General features: G+C 36.8%; 1 long non-coding RNA gene across 1 annotated transcript in view; it reads left to right on the top strand.

Annotated features, from left to right (window-relative positions):
- Positions 1-326: 326 nt before the first annotated feature.
- The window catches only part of LOC141553389 (uncharacterized), a 28,845-nt gene continuing 17,279 nt past the window's right edge, over positions 327-11,892 (top strand). Inside the window, exons 1-2 of the long non-coding RNA XR_012485446.1 lie at positions 327-516; positions 6,127-6,369. This is a non-coding gene — a long non-coding RNA (uncharacterized LOC141553389). The remainder of the gene's footprint in view (positions 517-6,126; positions 6,370-11,892) is intronic.

The following is an 11,892-nucleotide window of genomic DNA, read 5'->3' as shown; positions in this document are numbered from 1 at the left end:
TCAGGTACAAAGAGAAAGCATCTATTTGGTCTCTGCAGGGACAGGCCCAGCACACCTGGGAGAATCTCAGCTCCTGACATCTGCTTGAGCTGCAAAGCCAGAACTAGTAAAGCAGGTTAAAGACCCAAGTCTTTTCATTGGATGAACTAAAAAGGAAGTAATCGTTACTGACCAATGTCACCAAGGCTGTCTGCTTCCTGTCACGTCCTGGAGCTGACCTAGGGTCTGACCTTTCTTGCTCTAGGCCTTGAGATCATGTGACTTCCTATAACCTGGGCCTACTGCTCAGCCCTCCAGCCCCACAGACCTCTGGGAGCAGGGATCATGTGACTTAGGCCTAGGGTCTGACCTACTTCATGGCATAGACTTTTTGAGAAAACTTCTCCTGAATCATTCAGTTTGGACACAGGAAGAACCGCCAGTGACTGCCGGGATGCACAGGAGGGTGATTAATCAGAGGGGATCTGAAAGGAGTGACAACATCATGGATTGTGGGCAGAGCCCTGCAGGCCTGAGGTCAGGGAGCCTGGGTGTGAGTGCTCACTCTACTGTCATCCCTGTGACCTTGAGCAGGGTAGTTAACTTCCCCGTGTCCATAAACATGAGAGGATCGAAGCTCTGAATCCTCTGTTCTTGGTTACTGATTTAAGTCTATTTTCTTTTTTTTAATCAAAGGATAAATGAAATTGAGTCAATTTTAAAAATGAATTTCCCAAATGATGAAGAATCAAAACTTACTGATAAATAGCAAAAAATTGAATTGCTGTTCAAAAGGGCCAACTTCATGATAGGAAATTCATAGAGATCTCTAGTGATGAGGAAAGAGTTGTCATATTGCACATACATCCCAGTGTAGCTGATGTAAACTGGGTCCCCTTTAATATTTGGGGGCCCTGATGGAATCTGGCCCCCTTTACTCTTTTGGGGGGTCCTGATGTAAACTGTGTCCCCTTTAATTTTGGGGGGCCCTGATGTAAACTGTGTCCCCTTTAATCTTTGGGGGGTCCTGATGTAAACTGTGTCCCCTTTAATCTTTTGGGGGGCCCTGATGTAAACGGTGTCCCCTTTAAACTTTGGGGGTCCCCTGATGTAAACTGTGTCCCCTTTAATCTTTGGGGGGCCTCTGATGTAAACTAGGTCCCCTTTAATCTTTGGGGGGCCCCTGATGTAAACTAGGTCCCCTTTAATCTTTGGGGGGCCCCTGATGTAAACTGTGTCCCCTTTAATCTTTTGGGGGGCCCTGATGTAAACTGTGTCCCCTTTAAAGTCTCTGGGATCCCTCTTTACATGAGAAATATTTTTATTTTCTCCAGGCCTGATCAATCCTAGCAACAGAGTAAGGACACAACTCAATGTTTCCCATTCCCTTTTTCCTTATAGCTTCCTCCTCCTATTCAAGATTCATTTATGATGATGACAATCTCATTCCATATTTATTGATTCATAGGGCACCTTTCTCCAAAGAGCTCAAACAAATTTTAAACATGAAGAATTAATTTGATAGTCACTTCTAGGATAAGTCTTTGAAATCTTTAACAGGGCCCAGGAGGACGGCAGAGCAATTTAAGACAGAAATGTGACATGGAAAAAGAAGCAAATATTTCCTTAGTGAGGAGGGCAATGTGTGGGCAACACTTTGTGCAACTTGAGTTAAACCTATATATGTATTTTAGGATCCTTTTGGTAAGTGTACAGTGTTATAGTTCCAGTACAACTTCTGCATGGAGCCTTTCTCGATCTACTTGCTGTTGCCATCTGTAGAGTCACAGATAATAGGGAACCCTGGGCAAGGTATAAGACTTTAGTCCAGTGGAGCTCTGCTGACATGTCTGGTTTGGCTCTCTGTGGTCTTTCTGAGAAGTTGGGGGCTTGACAATGTGTTGTAATTAAAGCAGAGTTATACTAAAGTGGCAAGGAAACATCTGCACACAATAGCAAGTCATTTGTGAATGTGCAGTATCCTATACTTAGCACATTGCATCTTGTTACAGTTATGTAAGTTTAATTTTGAATAAACAGACTCCCATTTAACCATCTTCATGACTTCTGCCCTTTCATTCCTTACCCATGATCAGGGTTTGGGGTGGTATCAAAAATCCTCTAGTGAGCAGGTCTGGACCACCATCCCTTATAAATTACCTTGTATTTAAATATTTTATATATTTATATTTATTCATTTTGTATGTCAACTGGGAGAATTAGCAACTGGGCAGTTCAGTAAATAGAGTATTAAGGAAGACCTGAGTTAAAAATCTAATCATAGATAACATAATAGCTGTGTGAACCTGTGCTACTCACTTAACCTGTCTACCTCAATTTTGTCACATGGAGAGATAAATAATAGGAATATAAAAAAGAGGTAATCATGATACCTCCTAGGGTTGCTTTAAGAATATATAATGAGATCTTATTTGTGAAGCACTTAGCACAAAGCCTGGCACATAGTAAGCATCATACAAATACTTACTTCCTATTTTCCCCTTCTTTTGTCCCCATCAAAACTGAGAGTAGAGATTGTTTTATTCTTTTTTTTTTTTTTTTTTTTTTTTTTTTTTTTGAGGCTGGGGTTAAGTGACTTGCCCAGGGTCACACAGCTAGGAAGTGTTAAGTGTCTGAGACCAGATTTGAACTCCGGTCCTCCTGAGTTCAAGGCTGGTGCTCTATCCATTGCGCCACCTAGCTGCCCCAAGATTGTTTTATTCTTTGCTTTGTGTTCCCAACTTTGTGTTGATTAACTGATGATGATGATGATGATGATATTTTACAAAGAGTTGTAGTGGATATAAATTCAATTTTTCATGTAGGGAGCCCTGAGTTTATGCCCTACATTCTGGGGTTCCTATTGGTAAGAGACAACCTCTAAGTGATGCTAGACAATTTAATAATACTACAATTGTCAGAGAGCTACTCATCTGCACCTTTAGAGGGGGTTTCAAAAATAGAGAGCTCATGAAATCTCATGAAATCAAAGCTCTAGATAACAAGAAAAACGACCTTTTGTGACACCTGTAATCCTTTCCCATGAGATGAAAGTTGCCAAATCTTAAGCCCCATGATAGTCAGGATAATTGGAGTTTCAAGAAATGTCTCTGCTCCATTAGCTCAGCCACTAGAAAAAGTAAAATAAAATAAAGCAAGGCCTAAAAGTCAGTCTGATTATTCCAGTCTTTGAATTTATATCCACTACACCTCTTTGTAAAATATCATCATCATCACCATCATCATCTATCATCATCATCAATTAGCTTTTACCTCTACTTTCCATTATTCCTTGTACATTTGTACATCTTTATTATAACAAACACTCAAATATCTGGCAACTAAAATCAAGTATGGTTTCAAATTTCTTTCTTTTGCCCCATTTTCTTCCATTTGTGTGACTTTATCCCTTTCTTATGCCATTGTAAAGTTCAGAACCAATTTACTTTTTCCACCCTCTGGGATGAGGCAAGTACAAAAAAGTGGGGGGCGGGAAAAGAAATGAGGAGAGAGAATGTTCTAAATCCCATTGTTGCTTCCCATCCTGCTTCGGAATAAGAGTGGCACTTTCTCTGAAAGCAGAAAACTGTGGGAAACCAAACAATCTCCATCCCCAGGCTCCCTATGTAGAAGTTCTTTCTCTTCTGGTACACTCTGGTCTCCTGGCCCTTTTGCTCTTGCCTGTGGGAACCTGGATAATTAGCTTCATTAAGCATCCCAAACCAGCCTTTCTTTTTCTTCCTTCCATTCTTCCCTTGACCCTGACTCACTGTAAACATAATGGAAATGGGCAGGGGGTGGGGAGAGGGAAGAGTACTTATCAAAACCAAAAAGTATCTTAGCTGAACAATACCTTGGGCCTGGGCAAGCTGTCTATATCCATTGTGGTACTTACACATTCCTACCTTGAAACAAGGCTACCCAGCTAAACTTAATCAGAGGATTCAAATAGGATAAAAATAATAAAAGCACCTGCCCACATGTTTTGTTTTGTTTTTTTTGTTTTTTTCCCATTTGACTCACTTCTGACCCAATCTTTTCATTTGGCATCTTTATTTTCATTTGTTCTCCTTCCCAAATTATCTGTCCCTTGTGTAATGACTATTGCTCTGATTTAAAATAAAAAAAAAAAACCCACCTATTAAAGATGATTCAGGGGAATTGGATGTATGCCTGAGAGAAAGCTTTCCCTTTGTAACTGAAAATATCCATGTGTGTTCCTGGCTCCTAGATGGCTAATGGAGTTGATTTAAGCTCATCTGTGCAAAAAAAGGGCCTATCAATGTAGAATCTTTCTTTTGTGTCTTATTGTGTTATCTGGCTGTCAGTTTCAAGTGAGACACGTGTTTATTTGTTGCCCCCTGCCACGTATGTATTTTTTTTAAGTTTTCTTGCAAGGCTGCTACTACAGCAAGCTCAGGTTTCTGATATCTTACCATGACATAATTTGAATAGCTCATCCTCACTGGATTGGGGAATTAGTCCAAGGAACCCTCAAGTAAATCTGAGATGAGGCTCTGGACAATAGTCACTAGCATAGATGGACTTATAGGATACCCACAAGTTTTTTTTTTTTCCTCCTCACATGTTCTGTTCCTAGCCCTGTTACATAGCTGACAACCTACAAATTGTGATTTCAGATAGATCTATGAGCCTTCTGTTTTCTGAACACTCTTTGAAATCCCTTAAAAATAAAACTTAAAATATAGATAAACACAGAGGGATAGCAGTCAACTCAAATTCACACTAATTTGTAAATACCTGATGTAAAATCCTTTCCTGAAAATAGTTTTTTCTAGGAGCAGAGATAAAAAAAAGCACTGCACTGAACTTTCTGAAGAACGAACCACAAGGGGGAGAATGGGAGCAGAAAGATAGGAAAGAATTTCAAGGTTTTAGTTGGGTGCCACTATAGTGCCTGTTTCATAAAATCATAGAATTTAATACAGGAATTATTTTTTTATTTTTATTATTTTTTTAATTTTATAATTATAAAAATTTTTTTGACAGTATATATGCATGAGTATTTTTTAAATAACATTATCCCTTGTATTCATTTTACCAAATTTTCCCCTCCCTCCCTCCCTCTACTCCCTTCCCTAGATGACATGCAATCCCATACATTTTACATGTGTTACAGTATAACCTAGATACAATATATGTGTGTAAATCCAATTTTCTTGTTGCACATTAAGTATTAGATTCTGAAGGTGTAAGTAACCTGGGTAGATAGACAGTAGTGCTAATATTTTACATTCACTTCCCAGTGTTCCTTCTCTGGGTGTAGTTGTTTCTGTCCATCATTGATCAGCTGGAAGTGAGTTGGATCTTCTTTATGTTGAAGATTTCCACTTCCATCAGAATACATCTTCATACAGCATTGAAGTGTACAGCGATCTTCTGGTTCTATTCCTTTCACTCAGCATCAGTTCATATAAGTCTCTCCAAACCTCTCAATACAGGAATTCTTAACCTGAGATCCACAGATAGGGTTCTGTGGATAGATTTCAAAAGACTTATGAACTTGGCTGGGAAAAAAAATTATTTCTGTTCTCACTAATCTTTAGTTTCTTTTGTAATTCTATGCATTTTTCTTTATGCACTTAAAAACATTATTCTGAGAAAGGGTCCATGGCAAGTTGCTTTAGAGCTAGAAAGGATGCTGTTACCCCTAGTGGGAAAGCTTGTTTACTTTATATTGTCTGGTATATATTCTCCTATGTATACTTTCTCAGGTTTCTGTTTTGCTATTGCTTAGGCAAATAGGTTTCTTTGAAAAAGGAAAGAAAGAAAAGATGAGTGGTTTGCCATTTCCTTCTCCAGCTCATTTGACAAATGAGGAAACTGAGGTAAAGAAGGTTTAGTGACTTGCTTAAGGTCACTGAGAGTAGATTTGAATTCAGGTCCTCCTGACTCCAGGTCCAGTGCACTATCCACTGTACCATTTAGCTGCCCCCACTATCTTATGACTTGTTGGTGGGGCTTGAGGGGATGTGGGAACCTCATTAATTTCTGATGAAAAAATGAGTCTCTCAGAATAGAGAATAATGTTTTTAAAATCATAAAAAAATACAAAAGCATAAAACAAGATACAAAATACAATGCAAAAAAATTAATAAAAATATATATGCATATTTGTTTCTTCAGCCAAAGACACAAACCACCTGAAATCTATCCAGGGACCTACTTCTGAAGAATCCATGGTCACTGTGAATATTCTTTGAAATTAGTGGAGATTATAGCTGTGAAGTGGCAGCTTCAAGGCTTCCACATAGAGGAGTCTATAATTGCTGCTCTTACTCCATCAAAGATGGCTTCCTTCAAACCCTTCCCCACCTCAATCAGAACAGTTAAGGAGAAGAGGGCTAACTGCATCAGCACTCCAGAGAGGTACTTAGATGGGTTAGGAAGTTGGAAGGCTGCTGAGGTATGGACTGGACATTTTGTAGTAGAAACAAAGTGGGTAATAATTGGTAGTCATGATGGGGATTAATTTGGAATTCATTTCATTATTGTTTCTAAAGCTAGAGGTGTCAAGGAGTGAAGGGGGCAGAAAATGTGTGATGTAATGGAATGAAAATGGACAGATGACAGCACATTTTCACAGACCAAAACCCCAGGGCCCCAGGACTCCTGAAGGAAAAGATGAAGGAAAGTGGAGATACATTTAAGACACTTGGATTTCTACCTCCAACTGTTCCTAGCCCTGTGACCATGGGAAAACATCCATGACCTTCAATTTAATCATCTGTAAAATGAGGATGATAACAATTATTCAAAGACTGAGGACTATTCATATGGCAGCTGTTATTATAGGGAAGTGGATTGCTTTATGATAGTATAATCAGTCATAAACATCAAATTAGCAGAATCAGTTGAACTTGTTGAAAAAGCCTGATTGGAGGAGTATAAAGCAACCTAATATTTGTAATGTTGCAACCAAAGAAATAGATATTCCTTCTCCTAATATACTGGATGGCTTTCTAGGAATCAGGTAGTTGTACTAGGTAGATGGTAAAGTGAATATAACACAGAATTTGTAGTTAGGAAGACCAGAGTTCAAATGTTGCCTAAAGAATTTATTAGTTATATGACCCTAGACAAGTAAGTCATTTAACTGTACTGGGCCTCAATTTCCTCATCTGTAAATATAAAGAAAACAGTATAAATTTATACTTTTGTGATAATAGATCATAATTATCATAATCTATGTAATTATAATAATAATAAATAATAAGTTTTTGAAAGAGGATTGGATAAATCAATATAAGTAAAGTACTTTGCAAAGGTGTTATATAAAGGCTAACTTATGATCATGGCAATCTGTATGCCAGGCAAGTGATACTCTTGATCCTTTTTTTTCATGCTGGCTATGCAATAGGAGCCAATAATTCTACTCCTTCTTTTTTTTCCAGGAAAGGCCCTGAGTTAGAGGTAGTTCACCTTTTAAGAAAGAGAGTCCTTAGCCTAGTACATTAATAAAAATACTTTGATAATTATATTTCTTTTTTTATAAAGCTTTTTTATTTTCAAAACATATGTATAGTTTTTAACATTCACCTTTGCAAAACCTTGTGTTCCAATTTTTTTTCTCCCTCCTTTCCCTCCACTCCCTCCCCTAGACAGCAAGTAATTTAATATATGTTAAACATGTACAAATTCTTCTATACATATTTCCACAATTGATAATGGCATTTCAATATAATTGATTTCTTTCATAATTTTATTTTGTTCATTTAAAAATATTATTCTGAGAAAGGGTATACAGATTTCATCAGACTGCCAAATAATCTATGATATATATGAACAATTAAGAACCCCTGTTTTTGAAGTAGTCACTCATATGTTGTACCACTCAGCAAAAGAAGCTGTTCTAATATTAAGATAGAATCCTCAGGTAACAAGAAGCAACATTGAGATTTGAATTCACTCCTTCTTCAAGTACGACTATATCTTGCTACTATAATTTGGCTAGGGCTAAAAGTAATGTACATTTTTAGGTGGAGTTTCATTCAATATTTAGGGACTTACAAAGGATTCAAGATCCTCTAATTTCCAACTTAAAGAATGGGCAAGGTATAAAATCCAAATTTCAGCAAATGAGGTAAATTTTTACCAATTGAGAGCTATCTAGGGCTGGAAAGAGACTGTATTGATGGATATATTTAGGATGGGCCTGAACTTCAAGCTTCAAGACCATTTGACTTTTTATAGGCTAGCAGAATTGGTGAAATATGAAAATCAAATGCCAAAATACAGAGGATTGAATGGTATGAATGGGTAGGCAGCTAAGCCTTGAGTCTATTTCAATGGAAAAGAATCCACAATAACATGCCTATTTAGCCATGTGCTTTAGCTGTAGAGTCCCTGGTCATCTGACTAATCACATTATGAAGAAAAAGAAAGAAAAGAAAATCCTTTGGGAATCTTGCAAAAATCAGTTAAAGATCTTATTTCCCTATCCTCTCGATTTTGCTTGGGGGTCCCTGAAGATCTGACTAATGATAGAAACACCAAAACTCCTCCTTGATATATCTGGGGAATACAGTTCCCTTGGATCTGGTTTAGACATTTGAATCCCAGACCATTCCTGCAATTTCTCCCACAGACCCATTCTAGTGTCCTGAAGGGAAGGGTTGGTTTAACATGTCTTTTGAGGTCTGAGATGGGAAAGAGCTGAGCATTGTCCTTTCTTCTATGAGCAGGGTGTTCAAAAAGGTTTTGAACACAGGAATGAAGCAAAAACATTCATTAACATTAATATCCTTTAACAGGATGAACAGATGTCAGTAAGAAACGAGGAAAGGAGGAAATAATAATTGGAGTCACCTTCTACCAGCCTACAGAGTAGAAAAGAACTCTATGTGCCCTTGACCCATGACCAAAGGTCTAGGGTACATTTCTTCATTTAGAGTATTATTCAAAGTGTTCCATGTCTCCTCACCTCACTTCAAACTAATATCATAATAAGAGTCTAGCATTTCTCTCTTATTTTCATCTCTAACAGCTCAACAGACATATCTAATCTTGATTTTTTAATAGTAATGAGTAGAAACTGACCAAAAGGGGGAAAAAATAGGGTAAATAGAAAGGACCCAGTCCTTTCTTGGATTTGCACATTCTATGTAAGTAATAGTAAAATCTGTCAATGATACCATCTTTGGACATGAACTAAGTATAATCATTATTACATAAGAACTGAGCAAAATTACTTGCCTAATCACCACATCCCTGCCAGCCAGAGACTAAGATGGTTAAAGATTATGCCCCAATGTGTGGAGAGAAATGTTTATACTTATATATATTTTTATTACTATATCTGTGAAGTAAACATCCCTTTGTAGAAGGCTACTCAGTTTTAAGTGGTTAAATAGAAGTTAAGTGCTCTGTTACCAAACCCTAAAAATAGAGGGAACACTGCCAGGAAGGTTATGAGCCAATGGCAGTAGATAAAAGAGATGTTCCCAACACTCCCTCCCAAAGCATCTGAGAAGCCTGAGGGGAAGTTGTAATAGATCCTGAGAACACACAGTCAAAACAACTATGTTATACCAGGATTCATATAAATGGGGAGGCACTTTGGCAATTGGATTCATTCCTTCATTGACATGAAGCTGTTGCCTAATTTGGAAACTACACAATTAATACAAATGGTAAGAAAATGGTATTTACGCCAGGTGAAATCCCAGGAGGGAATTAAACAACTCAATAAAATACAAATTTAATATAATGAGTACCTACTATATGTAAGGAAATGTGGATAGTACTAAAGGGGGATACAAATTAGAAAACAAAACACGTTATTTTCCCTCAGTGAACTTCTAATCTAGCAAGGAAAATAAGCTATGGATACAAATAATTATAGTGTTACAAAAAGTAGAAAGTGATAAGTGTATCTGAACAGTACAAAAGAAAACAAAATAAAAAAGCATTGAGAAGAAAAAAATATTTTTGGCTGGAGATATATGGAAGAATTTCCTGAAAGATGTAGAATTTGAGCTGGGCCTTAAAAGAAGAAAAAAAAATGTCAAAAAGTAGAGATTGTGGTAGAAGTCAGGATACATTCTAAGTAAGAGAAATGTCCTGAATGTGAGGTGCCTGGAAAGGGTGGAAAGTGTTATATAGTCCAATTTGAATGGAACAGAGAATTCAGTGAAGGAAGCAGCAAGACTCACAAAGTCATTTGGAGCTAGATTCTGAAAAATCCTGAATGTTAAATTAAGGAGGTTAAAGTTATTTAGTAGGAAGTGGAGAACAGCCTCAAGTTTGAAATTTTTTAAGCAGGGGAATGATCTGATAAAATAGAAAGGGTTCAGAAAAGGGCCATGATGATTTTGACATGGCAAGAGACCATGCCAAATAAGAATCAATTGATTTAACTTAGAAAGGAGGTTTCATGGGAACAGTAGTAGCCTTCTTCTTTTTCTTTTTCTTTTCCTACTTAATAATATTTTATTTTTTCAATTATATGTAAAGATAGTTTTCAACATTCACCTTTATAATATTTTGAGTTCCAAAATTTTCTCCCTTCCTCAAAAAACAAACAATCTGATATGGGTTATACATGTACAATTATATTAATTATACTTCTACATTATTCATGTTGTGAAAGAAGAATCAGAACTCCCCTCCAAAAAATGAACATAAGAAAGAAAAACAAGTGAAAAATAGCATGCTTCAATCTACATTCAGACACCATAATTCTTTCTCTGGATATAGATAACATTTTCTATCATAAGTCTTTTAGAATTGTCTAGGATCATTGTATTACTGAGAAGAGTTAAGTCTATTATAAGTCTATTATAGTTGATCATCTCACACTGTTGCTGTTACTGTGTACTGTTCTCCTGGTTCTGTTCATTTCACTTAACATTAGTTCATGTAAGTCTTTCCAGGTTTTTTTGAAATATGCCTTATTCATCATTTCTTATAGAAAATAGTATTCCATTATGCTTGTATATCACTATATCCCATTAGATGGGCATCCCCTCAATTTCCAATTCTTCACCACCACAAAAAAAGCTGCTAAAATATTTTTATACATGTACAATTCCCTCTATTATATTTTCTTTGGGATATAGACATAGTAGGGGTATTGCTGGATTAAAAGGAATGGACAATTTTAGAGCCTTTGGGCATAATTCCAAATTGTTCTCTGGATTGGGTAGATCTTAAAACTGCCTGTTTATATTCTTTGACAGAGATCTGATAGGCAAATTTGATATGGCCTAATCATGTACTCATTTTTATTTTATCTTGACATAGGTTGTGAGATGTTGGTCTATGTCTGGTTTCTGCCTTATTATTTTCCATTGTTTCTCAGTAGTTTTTGTCAAATAATGAGTTCTTATCCCAGAAGCAAGAATCATTGGGTTACTGTAGTAATTTACCACTTTCTCTTGTGTAAATAGTAGCTTTCTTTACGTAGTTGCAGGGCTGCTTATGAGGTAGCAGATTAGACTAACTTTATTTGGCCACTGAGGGTAATACTAGAAACAATGGGTAGAAATTAAAAAGAGATTTTAAGGTGGATATAAAAGGAAAGTCTATAGCAAAACAAAACCTTATCTATAAGTACAATAGACTGCCTCCTTCATGATATAATGTCCCTTCTGAGTTATCTCCCCATTCTTCCAACTCACACTCACAAGAAAAGTCCCTGGGTTGAACAGCCCTAAATTCAAAGGTAGTAAGAGATAGAGTCAAAAGTTAAACTGAGATCCTTGGATTTTGGCTCCATCACACAGCCGTCTGTTACTCTTATAGTTTTCCTTTTCCTTTCACTGTCCTCTTCTTGGTTATATATTTGTTGGTCTGTAATACTAAAATTATAGCTCGAAACCCCACCCATATGTCTACATTCAATAAGGTCAGCCAAAAGACACAGTAGCAATGGCATAACTGAAATATAAG

This window comes from Sminthopsis crassicaudata, chromosome 1, assembly GCF_048593235.1.
Source record: "Sminthopsis crassicaudata isolate SCR6 chromosome 1, ASM4859323v1, whole genome shotgun sequence".
In the NCBI taxonomy this organism is placed as follows: domain Eukaryota; kingdom Metazoa; phylum Chordata; class Mammalia; order Dasyuromorphia; family Dasyuridae; genus Sminthopsis; species Sminthopsis crassicaudata.
The sequence above is the reverse complement of the archived record's forward strand: the minus strand, read 5'-3'. Positions and strand labels throughout refer to the sequence as shown.